This window comes from Capra hircus, chromosome 7 (assembly GCF_001704415.2).
Source record: "Capra hircus breed San Clemente chromosome 7, ASM170441v1, whole genome shotgun sequence".
Classification (NCBI taxonomy): domain Eukaryota; kingdom Metazoa; phylum Chordata; class Mammalia; order Artiodactyla; family Bovidae; genus Capra; species Capra hircus.
This window is the reverse complement of record NC_030814.1, coordinates 79,562,862-79,585,220: the sequence shown is the minus strand read 5'-3', so window position 1 is coordinate 79,585,220 and position 22,359 is coordinate 79,562,862.

Below are 22,359 nucleotides of genomic sequence, written 5' to 3'. Positions count from 1 at the left end.
ACTCCCTGAATGGCACAGACTCCTACAGAATAAAACAACCTTTTAAAATAACTGTTTCTTCATTTCTACTTCTTTTTAAAAATAATTAATTTAAAATTTTAATTCAGGTATAGTTGATTTATAATGTTTTAGGTATGCAGCAAAGTTACGCATATATACATGTATATGTATTTTTTTCAGATTCTTTCCCATTATAGGCTATTATATTAAATATATTTCCCTGTGCTATATCAGTTCAGTTCAGTCGCTCAGTTCTGTCTGACTCTTTGCGACCCCACGAATCGCAGTACACAGGCCTCCCTGTCCATCACCAACTCCCGGAGTTCAGTCAGACCCACGTCCATCGAGTCCGTGATGCCATCCAGCCATCTCATCCTCCTTCGTCCCCTTCTCCTTCTGCCCCCAATCCCTCCCAGCATCAGAGTCTTTTCCAATGAGTCAACTCTTCGCATCAGGTGGCCAAAATACTGCAGTTTCAGCTTTAGCGTCATTCCTTCCAAAGAAATCCCAGGACTGATTTCCTTCAGAATGGACTGGTTGGATGTCCTTGCAGTCCAAGGGACTCTCAAGAGTCCTCTCCAACACCACAGTTCAAAAGCATCAGTTCTTCAGCACTCAGCTTTCTTCACAGTCCAACTCTCACATCCATATGTGACCACTGGAAAAACCATAGCCTCGACTAAACGGACCTTTGTTGGCAAAGTAATGTCTCTGCTTTTCAATATGCTATCTAGGTTGGTCATAACTTTCCTTCCAAGGAGTAAGCGTCTTTTAATTTCATGGCTGCAGTCACCATCTGCAGTGATTTTGGAGCCCCCAAAAATAAAGTCTGACACTTTCCACTGTTTCCCCGTCTATTTCCCATGAAGTGATGGGACCAGATGCCATGATCTTCATTTTCTGAATACTGAGCTTTAAGCCAACTTTTTCACTCTCCTCTTTTACTTTCATCAAGAGGCTTTTAAGTTCCTCTTCACTTTCTGCTATCGTAGGTTCTTATTATTTATGTTTTATGTACAGTACATGTACATACATGTCAGCATAGATAGCATATTAAAAAAGCAGAGACATTACTTTGCCAACAAAGGTCCATCTAGTCAAAGCTATAGTTTTTCCAGTAGTCCTGAGAGTTGGACTATAAAGAAAGCTGAGCACCAAAGAATTGATGCTTTTGAACTGTGGTTTTCGAGGAGACTCCTGAGAGTCCCTTGGACTGCAAGGAGATCCAACCAGTCAATCCTAAAGGAAATCAGTCCTGAATATTGGAAGGACTCATGCTGAAGCTGAAACTCCAATACTTTGGCCACCTGATGCAAAGAACTGACTCACTGAAAAAGACCCTGATGCTGGGAAGGATTGAAGGCTTGAGGAGAAGGGGACAAGAGAGAATGAGATAGTTGGATGGCATCACCGACTCAATGGACATGAGTTTGAGTAAACTCCAGGAGTTGGTGATAGACAGGGAGGCCTGGCCTGCTGCAGTCCATGGGGTCGCAAAGAGTTGGACATGACTGAGTGACTGAATTGAACTGAACTGAACTGATGTACGTGTCAATCCCAAATTCCAGATTTATCCCTCCCCTTCTTTCCCCTTTGGTGACCATAAATTTTTCTCTGTCTGTGAATCTATTTCTGTTCTGTAAATAAGTTCATTTGTATCATTATTTTCATTTTCACATGTAAGTGATACAATATGATATTTGTCTTTCTCTGTCTCACTTAGGTTCACTTAATATGATTATCTCTAGATCTATCATCTTCACCTCTACTTTCTTTTTCCTTTTTTTTTTCAGTTCTATATCTTGAACACCCTAAAGGGAGACAAAGGGAGACATGAAGATTATAACACTCCAAACAAGAAGTCTTTAACTTTCCATTCCCTCCCTTTGCTCATACTATAAACGACCTCTGTACTTCTCTCACCCCAAAATGCCCCTGAAGAAGAAAAACCTCATCCCATGTCTCTGGGCCATGTTTTCCTGCTACCAGCCTTCCAGCAACTTTTCTGGCTCCAAGTGTCCACAGGTCCGCAACCACAGTCACGGCCAACTTCATCACCCTGAGAGCTGCGTAGCCAACGTAGCACCCTGCACTCAGAAGCACCTCATGCTTAGTTTAATGCTTTGCTGTTAATGTCTTGAAATTCTTTACAAGTCTAAACTCTGGGCCCTGCAAATTATATAGCAGGTTCTGACTCCAGTCTGCCAGTTATGACAGCACCAGAGGACAGTGGGAGGATTGGGCCTCCTGGGTCTTCCAGGGCAGGGGAAGTTTCTCAAGTCAAGAGAACTGCCTGAGTGGTACTGGCAGCTTTAGCCATGTCTCTCGCCTGCTGGGAGGAGCAGTAGCGAATGTTGTGGACACTTACATATTAATCATATTAATAAGTTTTGTCCTATCACACATTCTTCTGAGGATAAAAAGTCAAGTTCAGATATAAATTATATCATACAGGTGTAAATAGTTAAACTTACAAGGATGAGAGCATGTAAAGAAAGGCTTAAAGCAATTTTTCAGTAGAAGAGAAACACTGGCAACAAAATAAGGAAGAGAATATTTGATATTTCTAAGAGATGCATTTATAAATACATACTTTGAGGGATGGAATTATTTGCTTGGTTGAACTGAAGTGGGAATGGAAACTATTAAAACTGGGGAAAAGATCAAAGGAAATAAGATACGGTGTTGGGGGTCAGGTAAAGAAACTGGGCCAAAACCAAAAGGAAATAAAACTAAAAATGAGTTACTGCAACCTCTTTTTTAAAAAATTCTAGTCATGAACCCTGTCTCCTACATCAGAGACTGCCTTGTTCCAATGAAAGATTACGTCTTTTTGTCTTTCATTGCCCTTAACATGGTACCATACACATCGAACTCCTCGGTCAATATGTTGTTTAATTGAAAATAAAGCTAAAAAAGAAACAAAACCAGTTCTTTTAGATCAAATGAAGCAAACTGTCAGTCTGAGGCCTTGGCGCAGATGGGTTTTATTTGGCCCACACCATTTTTAAAAAATATTTTAATCAACTGGTAATTAAAAATCAAGAAATTTCACATAAAAATCCAGTGTCCTGGCTTCTCTTTAAAAAATTAAAAGATCTGACTACATTCGGCCCAGGCCTTTATGGACGTATGCTATCCTTTTCTTCATAGTCCTGAGTTCACCCTGCTGTCCTCTCAGCATGGATGAACCACCCCCCCCACCCCCGGACCCCCTTTGAGCAGAGACTGTGTGCTGATCCCCTAAATCCAAATCTGATCATACCCTATTCTTCCTTCATAATAAGCATCAGGCTTCAGCAAGCATCGTGGTAATTCAGAGGAAAGGGAACTTTTCCTCCTCCCTAATAGCCAAGGGTGGCCATGTAACTAACTTCTGACCATACTATATAATGTAAGACTTCCCTCGTGGCTCAGGCGGTAAAGTGTTCTGCCTACAATGTAGGAAACCCATATAATGTAAACAGTTTTATGTACAACTTCTTTATTTAAAAAAAAAAAAAAAGGAGATATACCCTTCCCCCACCTACTATTTCTGCAGGCTATAGAAGTAGTATGTGATCAAATATAATCGCTGGCACTCCAACAGCCATTTGGGACCAGAAAGTAAACTTGGGACTGGTAAAGCAATCAGGTAGAGAGGGCCTGAGTCCCTGATTCAGAATCTGCTGTATCGGCTCCAGGCTTTTACATCAGACAGACACGAAGTCCTGTTTTGTTTAAGCCATCATTGCTTGGAAATTTTTGTCACACACAGCCAAACCTAATCCTAAATAATACAACTACAAAATCTCAGAGAGCAGGATTTTTCTTCTTTATCATGACTAATATTACTGTAAGGCAAATATGATGAAAAATCATAGTCTTTGGGAAGAAGGATCTGTGCAGTAGATTCCATAATTTGGGAGTGATACTTGTACATTTCATGAATATGAACTAGTTGAGGCTCCTCTGTCTCTGCTAATATTGTGTGGTAGTGAAGCTTTGGAGTTTCTGAGTAAAAACAGGAACTTCCTTAATGGCTTTTTACAAAGATCAGATGAGATAAAGTACTTAGTGTGTAAGTGTTAGTCACTCAGTCGTGTCCAACTCTTTGTGACTCCATGGACTGTAGCCCACCAGGCTCCTCTGTCCACGGAATTCACCAGGCAAGAATACTGGAGTGGGTAGCCATTCCCTTCTGAAGGGGATCTTCCCAACCAGGGATTGAACTTGTGTCTCCATCATTACAGGCAGATTCTTTACCATCTGAGCCATTACTTAATGACTTTTTGGAAAGATTAGATGAGATAAAGCACATAATCAAATGGAAGTCTCATTCCTTAAATTCTAAGCAGATGAGACAGAATGATGGCCTGGGGGTGGCAGGGCATATGGCGCTAAAGAGAGGCACATTTCACTTCCTGTTCACTCTACTCTTCTGACATTCAGTTCAGTTCAGTTCAGTCGCTCAGTTGTGTCTGACTGTTTGTGACCCCATGAATCGCAGCACGCCAGGCCTCCCTGTCCATCACCATCACCTGGAGTTCACTCAGACCCACGTCCATCGAGTCAGTGATGTCATCCAGCCATCTCATCCTCTGTCGTCCCCTTCTCCTCCTGCCTCCAATCCCTCCCAGCATCACAGTCTTTTCCAATGAGTCAACTCTTCGCATGAGGTGGCTGAAGTACTGGAGTTTCAGCTTCAGCATCATTCCCTCCAAAAAATCCCAGGGCTGATCTTTAGAATGGACTGGTTGGATCTCCTTGCAGTCCAAGGGACTCTCAAGAGTCTTCTCCAACACCACAGTTCAAAAGCATCAGTTCTTCGGCGCTCAGCCTTCTTCACAGTCCAACTCTCACATCCATACATGACCACTGGAAAAACCATAGCCTTGACTAGACGGACCTTTGTTGGCAAAGTAATGACATTAAGAAGTATTAAAGATGGTGGGATCTTGGGACTGATACTGAAAAGTTTTCATCTGACCATGAAAGAGCTCCGTGTATTGTTATTTCAAGCCAGCATATATATGATCTATTTAAAGTTAAGACTAATGAGGAAATCTCAGATACTAATGTGTTATATCACACTTAAATCATCCCTAACAGTGGGGAATCTGATGATATTTGAATGGGAATTATATTTTCTTAATCAAAGCACCATTATTAGACAAGTATTAATAAACTCTTAAAAGAGTCCTAAGTTTACTAAGAAACTTAATCCCTGCTGTTGGAGTGAGCTGCTGGTCAAAATACTTCTCATGAACTCAGAACAACGTACATGCAGAACACACAGAGAACTCTCCTTCTATCAACAGAGCTGTTTCTATATATTTGAATAATATTTACGTATTTTTGGAAACCAAATCAGTAAACTAGAATCAGAAGAAATTCCATCCATTTGGGAGTTTTTATTAAATTAAATTTTTTCTTATTTCAATATCTAACTCTCTTCTTAAACAATGTCCAGTGAAGGCTGAGACTTCAAAAATATCTTTAGCTAAAAGTAAACATACAGCTTAGAAGAAATAAAGAAGGTGGTGCCATTTTAAGGAAGTAATTTAAGAGTGGTTTTATCTTGGCACATAGAGTATAAATGGAAAATATTTGCATAGATAGAAAAAGAATACTATTCATAGAGTCATATGTTATTTACATAGAGTTGGACTGTGACATTTTTGTTCATTACTCATAAAAGTGTCCATGGTGAAAATATCTTATTCTTCAGTGTATTTTATATTAAAGTTGTCATTTTACCAGTGAAAAAGCAGTCTTTACATATCATTCCCTTCCCTTGTCCTCTATGTTTAAAGGTATATTCTAATTTAAAAATCCTAAATCTTCTTTGTATTTAATTGTGATATAATGATTAATGAATTAGTTATACAAGATGGCCCTAAAAAGGATCTGAGAAACCATATTATAACTGGGAGAGATTATACTGATAATTTTTTCCAATGATTTTTAAAACCTCTATGAAGATGCAATTGTGGGGACATTTAAAAAAATTATAGTTGTCAGTTGGGTGTTGTGAGAATTCCCTAGGATAATCCTTTAGGATGGGGCCAAGACCCTCCAGGTCAGCACCAATTATAATGAGGCTTTCTATCTTTGGTGTCAGATTCTCAAAATATTTAAAGCCTTTAGATTAATCTTTAGATTTAAATCTAAAGTTAAATCTTAAGATTTAAATCTAGATAGTCTTTAGATTTAAAATAGGCTGATGTAATACAATTAAATACAGCAGTTTAAGTTGAGGTACCAAAGTTCAATCTGAATTTTAGTGTGTAATTGGCTTTGGAATATATGTTTTCAAAGGCTTGGCGTGTCCCTTTCGCCTGGCAGCCCCATCCCTAGATGCCTGGCTTCCCTTGATGTGACTGAACCGTCCTGTCCCTGTTTCCATCAATAAGAGGGCACATCCAGCCAGCCCAGTGGGAGGGAGGGAATGATAACATCTCTCAGGACAGAATAATGCAACCAAACACACACCCAGATCATGCTGCCAGTGTCACAGCCACTTGCTAATTTAACTTGACCTTGTTTACTGGGCAAAGTCAGACTCAGTTTCCTTGAAGACTTGTTGGCTGTTTCAGTGCCTCCATCCACCCATCTCCTCCACTTGCCTAAATGGCTAGAGAAACCAACTCTTGGCTACAAACCATGAAAGCTCATTTCCTTTCTCCCCCATCTGGTCATGAGCCCATGGTGAGATGACAATCTGTTTATGCTTTTTTTCACACTCTGTGGGACTATGCCCTTCTGTTAAAGTTGACTGATAGAAAGCAGTAATTCTCAAGTTCTAGTGTGCCTCAGAATCCTCTGGAAGGCTTGAACAGATTTCTGGGCTTCACCCTCAGCATCTCTGAATCAAAGGGTCTAAGGTGGGTCCAAGAATTTGGTTTTCTAAACAGTACTCCATAAAGCTAATGCTATTGGCTGGAATATCAGACTTTGAGAATCACTGATCTAGAGGATAAAACCCTTTGGTTCTGGCTCCAGAACAAGAAAGTTAGTTCTTGAATCAACTGATATGTAGCTTTATGTCTATCAGATCTTTCAGTATTTAAGTGTGTCGTCATATACATCCTGCGTACATGCTAAGTCACTTCAGTCATGTCTGATTTTTTGTAACCCCATGGACTGTAGCCTGCCAGGCTCCTCTGTCCATGGGATTCTCCAGGCAAGAGTACTGGAGTGGGGTGCCATGCTCTCCTCCAGGGGATCTTCCTGACCGAGGGATCGAACCTGACCGAGGGATCGAATCCTCGTCTCCTACGTCTTCTGCATTTGCAGGCAGGTTCTTTACATATACATCTTAGGGATTCTTATTGTGTTATTCAGATAAGTGGTCTTTGATGATGTTCAAAACCTAAGGCTGTGGATAGAGACCCGAGTTTACATTAGAGGGGGAACAAACAACCTCCTTCATGATTTGCTTCCTTTCTCACTTGGTTCTCATTTGGTTCTTCAGCCAATGTGACCTGAAATTTCTAGTCACTTTCTAGTTTAAATAATGAACGTCAGAACACTGTCTCCAGAATGATATGGTTAAAAAGAAAGGAAGCAAGAAAAAAGAAAAGGATGGATGACAGGAGGAAAGCAAAGAAGGAGGGGGGCAAGAAAGGAAGAAAGAAAGCTTCAATTTTTTTTTTGTTTCTTTTTTTTTTTTACTTACTTTTTAAAAAAATTTATTTTAATTGGAGGCTAATTAGTTTACAATATTGTGGTGGTTTTTGCCATACATTCACATGAATCAGCCATGGGTGTACATGTATTAAAACACGTTTTTAAGATGATGCATTTAGAGAATGTCTGGAAGGAACTATATTGACTTAATAATAATTAAAATAATAATGGCAACTAAAATTTGTATCCAGTGCTTACTCATGACAAGTAACTGCTAACTACTTTATACGTTGTATCATTTCATTTTACAAAAGTCCCATAAAGGCTGCTATCTCCATTGAAAATGTTTTAAGTGATGTTGAATCATATTTAGAACCAGATTTTAATGAAAAAATTTTAATGCATTAAATCACAGGATAAGGAGTGTTTACATTTCATGTAAGCTGAACACCCAGAACCATAACACTAAACAAATCTCTTGTTTCCTGGTCTTGCTTTTCTCTTGCAGTGTTGCCACTCCTGCTTTGAACACCCTTTCCATTCCTTTCCCCCAGAGCTGAAATTCTGCCCACTCTGCTGGCCAAATTCAAACGACACCTCCTCTGTGTTCTCTGTTCTCACTTCATTTTCTCTTGAACAGTCACATATAATGAAGAGGTGAATGTGTTTGGATATGAAATAGCAGTGTTCACTTTGATTTTTGTCACATATTGGCTTTGGGATTTTGAGCAATTAATATCTCTGTTTCTCTGCTTGAAAAGTGGGATGAATAATATGCTAGTATGTTGTTGTTGTTCAGTTGCTAAGCCATGTCCAGCTCTTTGTGACCTCATGGACTGCAGCACACCAGGCTCCCCGTCCTTCACAATCTCCCGGAGATTGCTCAAATTCATGTCCATTGAGTCGATAATGCGATCTAACCATCTCATCCTCTGCCGCCCTCTTTTCCTTTACCTTTAGTCTTTCGCAACATCAGGATCTTTTCCAATGAGTAGGCTTTAGCATCAGGTGGTCACAATATTGGAGCTTCAGCTTCAGCATCAGTCCTTCCTATGAGTATTCAGAGTTGATTTCCTTTAGGGTTGACTCTCAAGAGTCTTCTCCAGCACCACAATTCTAGTATATGCACCCCAATATTGGTATACTGGCCTGTTTTAACCTTATGAATTTATGAATCAGTAATTAATTGAGTGTTCTCTGTATTGTCTTCTAGAAAGCTCAGGAATTAGTTGGCAAGCCCTCTCTAGGAAATGTACTGGATCTCATTAGTAGTAGTACAGAGACTGGCATTTTGTCTCTGTACTACTATTTTGTATCATTTTCCTTTAGACTTTCCTGAAAATAATAACTTAAAAACTAATTTACAGAGGTAATTCAACTCTGTGCATACAAATTAGAAGATATAGCATCTCCACTCATTGAGGAATAATAACTTCTAATATACACAGTTTCATTCATATCCGTCTATCATCTGCCTATCTGTACCAGTTTAAAATGGTATTCTACTATGCATAGAATGTGAATACTATGCATAGAAGCAAAGAACTGACTCATTAGAATAAACTCTAATGCTGGGAAAGATTGAGGGCAGGAGGAGAAGGGTTAACAGGGGATGAGATGGCTGGATGGCATCATCGACTCAGTGGACATGAGTTTGAGCAAACTCTGGGGGACAGTAAAGGACAGGTAAATCAGGTGTGCTGCAGTCCATGGGGTCACAAAGAGTCAGACATGACTGAGTGACATGCATATTGTTGTATAGACTGATTTTTAAAATTTAGGAATATATTGTGAATATTTTCCCACGTCAATGGGAAATATAAATATTCATATGAATATTTATTACTTATGGAGTTTTCCTCCCTAGGCCTCCACCATGATTACTTAAAATTTGAGCAGGTGAAAGGAGATGGAACCCAACACAGAGGAGTGACTTTAGGTAGGGGAAGACACATTCCTCCCATTTTAATGGGAAGAAAGGGCATAGGCAGATAAAGGTAGATTATATAAATATATAATTTTTATTATATGGGCTTCCCTTGTGGCCCACATGGTAAAGAATCTGCCTGCAATGGGGGAGACCTGAATTTGATCCCGGGGTCAGAAAGATCCCCTGGAGAAGGGAACAGCAGCCCACTCCAGTATTCTTGCCTGGAGACTCCCATGGACAGAGGAGCCTGAAAATATACAGTATATAATATATATAAATAGGTCTGTCTAGTCAAAGCTATGGTTTTTCCAGTAGTCATGTATGGATGTCTGAGAGTTGGACTATAAAGAAAACTAAGTGCTGAAAAATTGATGCTTTTGACCTCTGGTGTTGGAAAAGACTCTTGAAGTCCCTTGGACTGCAAGGCGATCAAACCAGTCAATCCTAAAGGAAATCAGTCCTGAATATTCATTGGAAGGACTGATGCTGAAGCTGAAACTCCAATATTTTGGCCACCTGATGTGAAGAACTGACTCACTGGAAAAGACCCTGATGGCTGGGAAGGCTTGAAGATGGGAGGAGAAGGGGACAATAGAGGCTGAGATAGTTGGATGGCATCACTGACTCAATGGATATGAGTTTGAGTAAGCTCCAGGAGTTAGTGATGGACAGGGAGGCCTGGTGTGCTGCAGTCCATTAGTGTTACAAAGAGTCAGACACGACTGAGCGACTGATCTTAATCATATATACATATACATATACATGTGTAGTTTCCCCCTTAGACCATATAGTAAGAAGAAGCATGGATATGGTGACCTGAAAGCAGGAGGCAATAAAATCTCTTCTGCCAGAGTTCAAAGAAAAAAAATGGCAGCAACTCGAACAGAATTCTGTGGCAAGAGAACTGCTTGGCCTCCTTATGCCCAGATCTTCAGGGCTCATGTTTGTCCCTTACTATTCCCCACAGGGGAAACTCACCTTAAACACCTGCTACCCAGCTTTCTGTGTTATTCTTGCCATCCATTTCCTGGGAACTGGGCCCCGATCTACCTATTCCACATGGTATATTTTTGCACTGACTTCTCTGGCTCTCTGTGACCTTCCCGTATCCTCACTGCAAACCCCTGAAGGCATGCCTCTTATCTGATCCTAGATCAGACCCTTTGCTCCCTACCTTTTCATTAGCTTCCCAATTATCTGCCTACCTTGAGGTCTCTCCAGCCACTCCCAAACCACTACAGGACATTTTCCTAAAAGATCATGAGACTCTGTCTAACTTGCTAGCAAAAACTGTTGTTGTTGTTTAGTTGCTAAGTTGTGTCCCCCTCTTTGTGACCCCATGGGCTGCATCATGCCGGGATCCTTCACTATGTCCCGGAGTCTGCTCAAATTCATGTCCATTGAGTCAACGATGCTATCTAACCTGTTGATGGATCACAGCCTTGTCGTGGCCAAGGGGCTTGCATAACTCAGTGAAGCCAGGAGCCATGCTGTAAGGGGCCACTCAAGACAGACAGGTCATACATGGTGAAGAGTTCTGACAAAATGTGGTCCACTGGAGAAAGAAATGGCAACCCACTCCAATATTCTTGCCTGGCAAACCCCATGAGCAGCATGAAAAGGCAAAAAGATATAACGCCAGAAGATGAGCCCCCCAGGTTGGAAGGTGTCCAATATGCTACTAGGGAAGAGTGGAGGGTAATTACTAATAGCTCCAATAAGAATGAAACAGCTGGGCTGGCACAAATATGAAGTAGGAAATAATCCCTGGAGCATAAACCTAGAAACTCACCAATACAAAGAAGAAAACATGATACATATCAGATTAGTGAAGTTCACACAACAAACAGAAGCCACTATGATCACGTTTTACCAGGAAATCTATTCAGAAGCACTGAAAACAGTGCAGTGATATATGAAACACAATGTTGTTGAGTTGATTCAGAGGTGAAGATGAAACTTTACATTTATGGAAAATACAGTTTATTCAGGTTAATATTTATACAACAAAAAACTTTCTAGCTGAGTGACTGTAATCTACAATTAAAAAATGTAGTCACCTTCTGTTTCTGTAACAGCCTGTCATTTAGGTGAATTCTTTCTCCAGATAACATCTATATTATTTGCTTATTTGACATTACAATTATTAGCTCTCAAGTGTAAACATGTGAGATAAACAGTCACATGGTTAAGAGATCTGAACAATTTAATCCTCTAATGCCAATAGGTTTGTTAAATGTTACAATAAAAAAATCAACTAACAGATAGATATTGATGCAAAAAGTCAATGTTTCTATGTTTGTATATGCCAGTCCTTAACTGAATGAGTTTATTTCCTTACAAAAGGTTTATTTTTGATATGTAGAAATGTATAGAAAGCTCATCAGCTTAATAAGATAAAGGCTTGTCCAGGAAGGTTTGGGGAGAAAAAATGATAGGAGAGGCATGGGGGAAGGAGTCAGCAAAAGCCTTAAGGGTGACAGAGGGAAAATGATAGTCATAAACTCACATTAGCAGTAAGGACACTAGCTAAGTAGGCAAAAGCTAGTTAATATGTATTTACCTGAGTCACAAGACCCAGGGGTTGGGTTTATATCTAAGTGAGAATGAGAATTTTAAAAGAGCCCAAAGGTCAAGTGGCAAGACCAAAGAAGGATCACAGCCCTTCTGTGGCATTCTCTAGTATCCAGAAAACATGTTACATTTCTCCGAATATCACTACTTCATTAAGTTCAGTAACCAAGTCAATGTTGGCAGTATGACTATGACTGATAAGACTGTTCAAGGAAAATTTTATAATGATTATGTTGATGATGTGATTTTGGAGTTAAAAAAGGAAGCACAAATTTCACTTAGTACCCATTGCCCCACACCATTTCTAACGAGAAAGAGTGGGCAAAAGGCAAGTGGACAATGAGGCCATCAATATGTGTACTGTGTGATTCTCAGTGGACCTCTTATAGGCAATGAATGAAGAAAAGGGTAGCAAATTCTTCCTGGATGTTCTCAGGTAAGGAATAATTTCACCTCCCACTCATTTCTTACTGTGAGACCTTGAGAGATCAAAGTGGGAATCTGACCCTAAGTCATGTTTTTCCTGTTCCACCAGATTGCGCAGAGGAGGTTGGAACTGTGCACCCTGTTATCTTAATACAAGGCAATTTTCCCTCCTTGTCTCTTTTTCGATTCCCTCTGATGGTCAGGGTCAGTTGTGTCCGACTGTGTGACCCCATGGACTGTAGCCTGCCAGGTTCCTCTGTCCTTGGGGGTTCTCCAGGCAAGAATGCTGGAGTGGGTTGCCATGCCCTCCTCCAGGGGATCTTCCCAACCCAGGGATCGAATCCAGGTCTCCTGCATTGCAGGTGGATTCTTGACTATCTGAGCCACCAGGGATGCCCACAGCACAGCATAAGGGACTAAAATTAACTACATGCATGCATAGACAGTGCAATTACAAGTAATGAGATACAAACAGGCTACAAAGCAAATGCCATTCTTGAGGTGGATGGAGGGTACTGCACACGATCTTTGCACACAACACCACCAAGTGGGTAGGGAGACCACTGAAGCCACCACCTCCCCACAACCTCACTCCATTTAAGGAACCAGCCTGCCCTCCTCAGAGAGTGAGCAAGAGCATCTCTTCCTTGTTTTTGATTTCATGGTGCAGCAATAAAATACCAATAAAGCCTTGCTTAAATTCCTTGTCTGGCCTTTTTATCGATTTCTATTGATTAAAGAGTCCAAGGATCTGAGTTGGTAACAGCATAGTAGCAATATACTTCATTTCCACTGGTCATGTTCCATTGGTCAGAACTAACTACATGTCCCAAGTTACATGTGAAGGGGCTTTGAGATGAGGTCCTTGGTTGAAATGAAGTCTCTGACTCCTTCCTCTCAGACCCTGGGAGCATCTTGGGTAATCTTTCCTTAAAATTCCATTAGATTGGGCTTCCCTGGTGGCTCAGTGGTAAAGAACCCACCTGCCAAAGCAGGAGATGTGTGTTCGATACTTGATCCAGAAAGATTCCCACATGCCTTGGAGCAACTAAGTCTCTGTGCTACAATGTTGAGCCTGGGCGCCACAAAGACGGAGCCCACATACTGCATCTACTGACGCCCGCATGCCATAGAGCCCATGCTCCATAACAAGAGAAGCCACCACAATGAGAAGCACACGTGTGGCACCTTAACAGTAGCCCCTGCTCACCGCAACTAGAGAAGAGCCCGTGCAGCAGTGAAGACCCAGCACAGCCAGAAATGAATAAAAGTTTTTTAAGTTTTCATTTAAAAAAAAAAATTTCATCAGGTTGTTGGCTGAACTGGGCCTCACACAAATTTTATGTGGCCCATATAGAATTGGTTAGGAAAATATAGGGCCAGAGGAGATGGCTCAGACAGTAAAGAATCTGCCTGCAATGCAGGAGACCCAGGTTGGATCCCTGAGTTGGGAAGATCCCCTGGAGAAGGGAAGGCAACTCATTCAGTATCCTTGCCTGGAGAATTCCATGGACAGAGGAGCCTGGCAGGCTATAGTCTGTGGGGTTGCAAAGAGTTGGACACAACTGAGCAACATTTTCACTTTCAGGACTATATAGAGACCTTTCCAGTTAGTTATCAATATTTAAAAATAGGAAGCTTTCTATATTAAAAAGTCTACATCTTGGGTTTCTCTTTAAAGAGTCAGATTCTCTGGCGAAGCCTACAGTTATGCTTGGTAACATAACTAGAGCTAGATCCTGTCTACTTTCCAGCTTGCTTCTGTCCCCTTTAACAATTCCATTTAGCCCTTCCAGGTAGTTTCACTGGTTTAGATTCCTTGCCTTGGCACTGCTGGCATTGGAACTTGTGTTTCTGGAGCAGAAACACAAATTATGGTGTGGTTTGGCTGGAGGTGGAGGAGAGCGTCTTGTTTTGCTATATGTAGTAGTAAGATTTCCCTGTAGCTCAAACGGTAAAGTATCTGCCTGCCTTGCAGGAAACCAGGGTTTGATTCCTGGGTTGGGAAGTTCCTCTGGAGAAGGGAATGGCAATCCACTCCAGTATTCTTGCCTGGAGAATTCCATGGACAGAGAAGCCTGGTGGGCTATAGTCCATGGGGTCACAAAGAGTCGGACATGACTGAGCAGCTAACACACACACACACACACACACACATAGTAGTTTGCTGGCACTATTGTAGCAAAGTACCAAAAACTGGATGACTTAAACGAGAGATTCAATATCTCAGTTCTGGAGGCTGGAGGATTCAAATCAAGGTGTTGGGAGGGTTTTTTCTTTCTGGGCTATGAGGGAAAATACTGTTCTAGGCCTATGTCCCTTGCTTGTAGATGGCCATCTTTATTTTCACCAGCCACTTTCTCTGTATGTGGATCCCTGGGTCCAAATTTCCTCTTCTTATGAGGACATCAGTCATATGGGATTAGGGCCTGCCTACCTTAATGAGCTCACTTTGATTACCTCTGCAAGGATCCTGTCTTCACACAAGGTCACATTCTGAGGAACTGGGAGTACGCACTTCAACATATGAGTTTGGACAGCACACAGTTCAACTCGTAGTACTGTATTCACTCACCTGGCTTCATGTATGTCTCATGATTACATAAAGAAAGGCAAGGGACTTCTTCCCTGGTGGCCCAGTGATTAAGAATCCACCTTGAAATCAGGGGACACAGGTTCGAGACCTGGTGGGGGAACTAAGATCCCGCTGCTGAGGAGCAACTAAGCCTGTGCGCTGCAGTTACTGTGCCTGCACACCACAACTAGAGTCTATGCGCTGTGATGATAGGTCCCGCGCAACACGCAGATTCCACATGCTGCAACCAAGACCCAGACCTGATGCAGCCAAATGAATTAAATTTTAAAAAAAGACAGAAGAAAAAAATTTTCAAAATAATCTCAGCTAGAAAACCAATCATGTTATACCACTGTGTTGAAAAAAAAAGGCATATTTTACAGAAGAGTTAAGAGGCAATATCAAAAGTAATCTCTATTCTTTGCCAAGAATATCACATATTTGGTTTTCACTGTGCAGCTGACATGGCCTGTTCTGAGGCCCAGGAGAATCCTTCCATCCCATGGGGAAAGGCTTTTTCTCATGGGAAGGGGCAGTGCACAGGCTGCTGTTGTGAATTTAAAAAGTTGCCAGCCATATCAGTAAACAAAAGATGTTGCGGCCACGAAGCCAGCAACCCTGGAAGCCACCCCCAGCTGTGCACTGGGGATTCAGGGTGAGAAATGCAGGATACTGAGCCTAGACCATTAAGATGCATATTAAAGGAATGACTTCAGTGAGCCCCGATTCTTGCATCTCGCCATACACAGAAAACCACGAAAACACATTAACTTGAGATGTCCAGTTTTCTTTAATTAAGTAATCTTTTGATGGGGCTTCCCAGGTGGCACTAGTGGTAAAGAACCCTCCTGTCAATGCAGGAGACAAGAGACGGGGGTTCGATCCCTGGGTTGGCAAGACCCCTTGGAGAAGGGAATGGTAACCCACTCCAGTATTCTTGCTTGGAAAATACTATGGACAGAGGAGCCTGGTGGACTGCAGTTCATGGGATTGCGGAGTTGGACACAACTGAAGCAACTTAGCACAGTACAATCTTTTGATGTTCTGACTACCTCGTTTTGTTGCAAAAACTCTCTTACTTCTTCGGAGCAATCCCTCAGAGCTATCTGAGAGGCTGCCTTCTGGGCTTGAATCCTCAGAAAGTCTGCCAAGTAAAACATAATTCTTAACTTTTAGGTTGTGCATTTTTTTTCTGTTGACACCGTGTTCCTTGACAAAAGAATAGCTCTGCTCAATCTTGCATGAACTTTTCTTCTCTCCCAGGCAGAAAAATATGTTCCTTTTCACGTAATTGTCCACCCACATCTGCTATCTGCAAAGCAATTGTGAGGTTACCACACAGATCCAGTGGGCTGACAAGTCTTTCAGTAACAGAAAGCCCCCCACAGAGCAAGCTATGAAATGTCGCCAGAGTTCAGCTGTGGTAAATCAAACTGTTTACTGAGGTGCAGAGGAAGAGTTCCTAACTGCCCCTCACATTCTTTCAGCTTCTTTCACCAAAGCATTCACTGACTTCTCCGAGGGGGTGTGGGGGCCTTTGTGGGGGAGATAGCTGCCTGGGACAGGCAGGACAGGCCATGGTGGCTTGAATGAAAAAACTCCCAGCAGCTGGGTGTCACAGCACCCTTTGCTAATAAAATACAGTGAAGGGAAGTATGTTGTTGTTCAGTCACTAAGTAGGATCTGACTCTCTGCAACCCCATGAACTGCAGCATGCCTGGTTTCCTTGTCTGCCACCATCTCCCAGAGTTTGCTCAAGTGCATGTCCATCGAGTCGGTGATGCCATACAGCCATCTCATCCTCTGCCACCCTCTTCTCCTTTCATCTTCAATCTTTCCCAGAAAGGAAGTATAGTAGCACTGAGTTCTCAAAACTCTGCTGATAATACACGTGGGAACTCAAAGAGCCAAACCCAGGTGAACTGATGTAAAGGGCTACTGAATCATCATTAGAAGTGGGAAAAATGCCCAGTGTTTGAGTTTTCAAGAAGGCAAGTAGTCTGCTTAACTGTGTGTGTGTTTGGATTTTTTGTTTTTATGTGAGCCAATGACTTGACTCACTTCAAACAGCTCAGCTGTTTGGAGACACATAAGCACAGTCCCACATAAAAGACTATTTAAAAACCTTTAGGGATAGTTAGGGAGTTTGGGATGGACATGCACACACTGCTACATTTAAAACAGATAACCAAGGATCTACTTTAGAACACATGGAACGCTGTTTAATGTTACATGGCAACCTGAATGGGATGAGAGTTTGAGGTCGAGTGGATATGTGTTTACGTATGGCTGTGTTGCCTTGCTGTCCACCTGAAACTATCACAACTTTGCTAATCAGCTTATACTCCAATATAATAATAAAAAGCTTAAAAAATAAAATTTCTAAAGTCAAATCAGAGGATTATGAAGATAAACAAACAACCCCAAAGAAAATATTAGCAAAATATTCTCCTTACTTAGAAAAATCAAGATTCAGAATTCTTGGAGCTGCTGAGACAGTTCAAGAACACTTGGTGCCATAGCACTCATGATTCACTTCCTTCCTCAGGATATGAGAGTATGGGAGGCTGACATTTTCTTCCATCAGCATTGGTTGAAAAAGAGGATCGGCGAAGTCCTCTCTGGCTGCAGAGGTGCTGAGTAGCTGAATGTAAATGTAGAATTCTGTAACTCTGCACAAATGAGATAGTCTATAATTTGATCCTAGAAACAATGACAGGAAATAACTCATCATCTCTTCTCCGGAGAAGAGTTTTCCTTAAAAATCCATGTGACTGCATCCTTCTTTAACCTAAGCTTCTGCTGCCTGGTAATTCCCTAACCGTCAGTCCTTCTGGAATCACCTTTCCTTTAATAATCAAATAATGTGCCCAAGCCCCCATCCCACTCCTTACAGCCTGGTGTCCTAAAGATGCCCTAATACACCCTCCTGAAGAGGGGAATGCCCAGGCCACTTCTGCATTCACTACCGCTGCTGTCTCTCCCTGCAGAGCCAAATGCATCCTTACATTGCTCTTGGCTGTCTGCTGTCATATGTATATGTTTCAAATATAAGACAATTAGATTTCTGCTGAAGCTAGGAGGCAACAGAGGGTAACTGCAACTCAGGGTATTAGACATTCCCATCCTAAAATTTGTCAGCTGCTTTCCCTATATAAAATGTCTTCTCAAATAACTTTCTCTCCCACCTCTGCCTGCCACCATACAGCTTGGGTCCCTCTTTCTTTCAGGTTATCCCAACCTTCCTTCCTTCAGGGGCTACTAAGACACCAATACCCAAGTCTCTTGATACAGGGTCTATAAAAGTAGGCTTAGCTTGTTGCTCAAGGTTATGAGAAACGTTGTTTTGAGTGTCTCTTATTCTAGCTCTCAAACCCTGGCCAGAATCTTTTGTTGATATGTGACTTCATCTAGCAGAAAAAAATATTTCCCCAAACTTGCTCTACAAGAGCAAATCACAAATTATATTACAATTTCTGTTTAGTGGGCAGATGTATTTCTATCTCTGGAAAAAATTGGAATTAAATATGCAAGTGATGAAGCAGATAATCCATATTATTAGTATATTTTTCTTAAGGAATAATCTATCTTCAGATATTTATATTTTAGACAATTTGGCCTGTTAGAAGGGTTCCATCATTCCAATTTAAAGTGAGTAATTGAATAACTGTTTTACGTTTGTGATATTAAGTTAAAATCTAAGTTTATAACAAAGAAACACATGAAAAGATGTTCAATATCATCATTATTAGAGAAACGCAAATGTGAGGTATTACTTCACATTTGGTCAGAATGGCCATCATCAAAAAATCTACAAACAATAAATGCTGGAGAGGGTGTGGAAAAAAAGGAGCCCTCTTGCACTGTTGGTGGGAATGTAGATTGATACAGCCACTAGGGAGAAGAGTATGGAGATTACTTAAAAAACCATGAATAAAACTACCATGTGCTGTGCTGTGCTGGGCTGTGCTGTGCTGAGTCGCTTCAGTCATGTCTGACTCTTTGTGACCCCATGAACTGTAGACTGCCAGGCTCCTCCATCCATGGGATTCTCCAGGCAAGAATACTGAAGAGGGTTGCCATGCCCTCCTCCAGGGGATCTTCCTGTCCCAGGTATCCAACCCTTGTCTCCTGCATTACACGCGGTTTCTTTATCACTGAGCCACTACGGAAGCCCCTAAAACTACCATCAGTTCAGTTCAGTTCAGTCGCTCAGTTGCGTCTGACTCTTTGCGACCCCATGAATCACAGCACGCCAGGCCTCCCTGTCCATCACCAACTCCCGGAGTTCACTCAGACTCACATCCATCGAGTCAGTGATGCCATAAGCCATCTCATCCTCGGTCGTCCCCTTCTCCTCCTGCCCCCAATCCCTCCCAGCATCAGAGTCTTTTCCAATGAGTCAACTCTTCGCATGAGGTGGCCAAAGTACTGGAGTCTCAGCTTCGGCATCATTCCAAGAAATCCCAGGGCTGATCTCCTTCAGAATGGACTGGTTGGATCTCCTTGCAGTCCAAGGGACTCTCAAGAGTCTTCTCCAACACCACAGTTCAAAAGCATCAATTCTTCGGTGCTCAACCTTCTTCACAGTCCAACTCTCGCATCCATACATGACCACAGGAAAAACCATAGCCTTGACTAGACGGACCTTAGTCAGCAAAGTAATGTCTCTGCTTTTGAATGTGCTATCTAGGTTGGTCATAACTTTTCTTCCAAGGAGTAAGCGTCTTTTAATTTCATGGCTGCAGTCACCATCTGCAGTGATTTTGGAGCCCCCCAAAATAAAGTCTGGCACTGTTTCCACTGTTTCCCCACCTATTTCCCATGAAGTGATGGGAATGGATGCCATGATCTTAGTTTTCTGAATGTTGAGCTTTAATGACCCAGCAATCCCACTAGTGGCCACATTCCCTAAGAAAAACCATAATTCAAAAAGACATACATACCCCAGTATTCACTGCAGCACTATTTACAATAATCAGAACATGGAAGCAACCTAAATGTCCATCAACAGTTGAATGGATAAAGATGTGATACATATATACAATGCAATACTCTCAGTCATAAAAAGAACAAAATTGGGTCATTAGTAGTCATGTATATGAACCTAGAACCTGTCAAATAGAGAGAAGTAAATCAGAAAGAGAAAAACAAATATTGTCTATTAATGCATATATATGGAATCTAGAAAAATGGTACTGATGAACCTATTTGCAGGGCAGGAATAGAGGTGCAGGTGACTCTCTGCGGCCCCATGGACTGTAGCCCACCAGGCTCCTCTGCCCATGGAATTTCCCAGGCGAGAGTACTGGAGTGGGTCGCCGTTTCCTTCAGGGGATCTTCCTGAGCCAGGGGTCGGGATGCTGCGTCTCCTGCATCTCCTGCACTGGCCGCTGGGTTCTTTACCACTAGGCTTTCCTGGTGGCTCAGACAGTAAAGAATCTGCAGTATGGGAGGCCTGGGTTCAGTCCTTGGGTCAGGAAGATCCCCCGGAGAAGGGAATGGCAATCCACGCCAATATTCTTGCCAGGAAAATCCCATGGACAGAGAAGCCTGGTGGGCTGCAGTCTGAGGGTCGCAAAGAGTCAGACGCAACTGAAGTGACAGCCCACCCGCATTCCCATGTGTAAAACAGATAGCAAGTGGGAAGCTGCTGTATAGCTCTAGGAGGTCAGCTCGGTGCTCTGTGATGACCTACAGGGGTGGGATGGTGGGTGGGAGAGAGGCTCAAGAGGGAGGGAAATATACGTATAAGAAAGAAAGAAAGAAAGTGAAGTCACTCAGTCGTGTCCGACTTTTATACCTATAGTCAATTCACATTGATGTACAGCAGAAACGGAAAAAGCATTGTAAAGCAATATACTCCAATTATAAACCATACAATTAGAACAATTAAGAGAATTTATGTTTCATCTTATCTATAAATTTAACTTATTTGATTTATAAGATTCGCTAGATTAAGGAGGTTTCTTTATGGCGTGATGGAAATAATCTAAGGTTGATTATGATGGTGGTTGTACAGCTCTGTGGATACACTGAACTATACACTTTAAATTGTACATTTCTTGTACTCTTTAAATGGGTGAACTGTATGGCATATGACTTATATCTAGTAAAGCTGTTAAGAAAAGAATCATTTGACTTGTTGAGAACGTGAGTCCATTGTAATACTATAAGTGTACTATATTTTTAGTGTACTATATTTTTAGTACACTATAAGTGAATTTAGTACACTAAATTAGTACAGTAAATTAGTACACTAATTTCAGTATCAGAATTTTTTCCCGGTTTATACATCAGAGTATTTAAAACCATTAGATTAAATTATAAAAGCTTCCTTAGGGCTTCCCTGATGGCTCAGTGGTAAGGAATCCACTCTCCAAACCAAGAAACGTGGGTTCAATCCTTGGGTTGGGAAGGAGACGGAAATGGCAACCCACTCCAGTATTCTTGCCTGGGAAATCCCATGGAACAAGGAGCCTGCTGCTGCTGCTAAGTCACTTCAGTCGTGTCTGACTCTGTGCGACCCCATAGGCGGCAGCCCACCAGGCTCCCCCGCCCCTGGAATTCTCCAGGCAAGAACACTAGAGTGGGTTGCCACTTCCTTCTCCAATGCATGAAACTGAAAAGTGAAAGTGAAGGCGCTCAGTCATGTCCGACTCTTAGCTACCCCATGGACTGCAGCCCACCAAGCTCCTCTGTTCATGGGATTTTCCAGGCAAGAGTACTGGAGTGGGGTGCCATTGCCCTCTCTGATATATAGTCCACAGGGTTGCAAAAGAGTTAGACATGACTTAGTGACTGAACAGCAACAAAAGCTTCCTTAAAACTCACTGTGAAAATTTGCCAAATAAAATAAGAGGATTTATATATTATAATTAAAGTTTAAGGCAAAAGTAGGTTTTAAAAATTTAATCTTAATAAATTGAATACTAATAAAAATAGAATATTTTATGCATGCTTAGGACTTCCTTATGGAGTAAAGGGGATGAGACTTATACAAATAGTTAGTCATTACAGTATAAATTAGCAGTCTTGAGATCCCTGAATGATGGAGTAACAAAAATTCCTATGAAATTGAGCTTAAAAAACCTAGTTATTCTGAAATTAGAGTTAACACCTTTAACTGGTACTGGCTCTGGTTGGTTACATTTTACAGAATGGAAGTTGACGAAGGGACAGCTTTATCTGTTTTCTTCACTGTGAAACAGAGAAAAAAAACTACCCACCTCCAATGACTGTT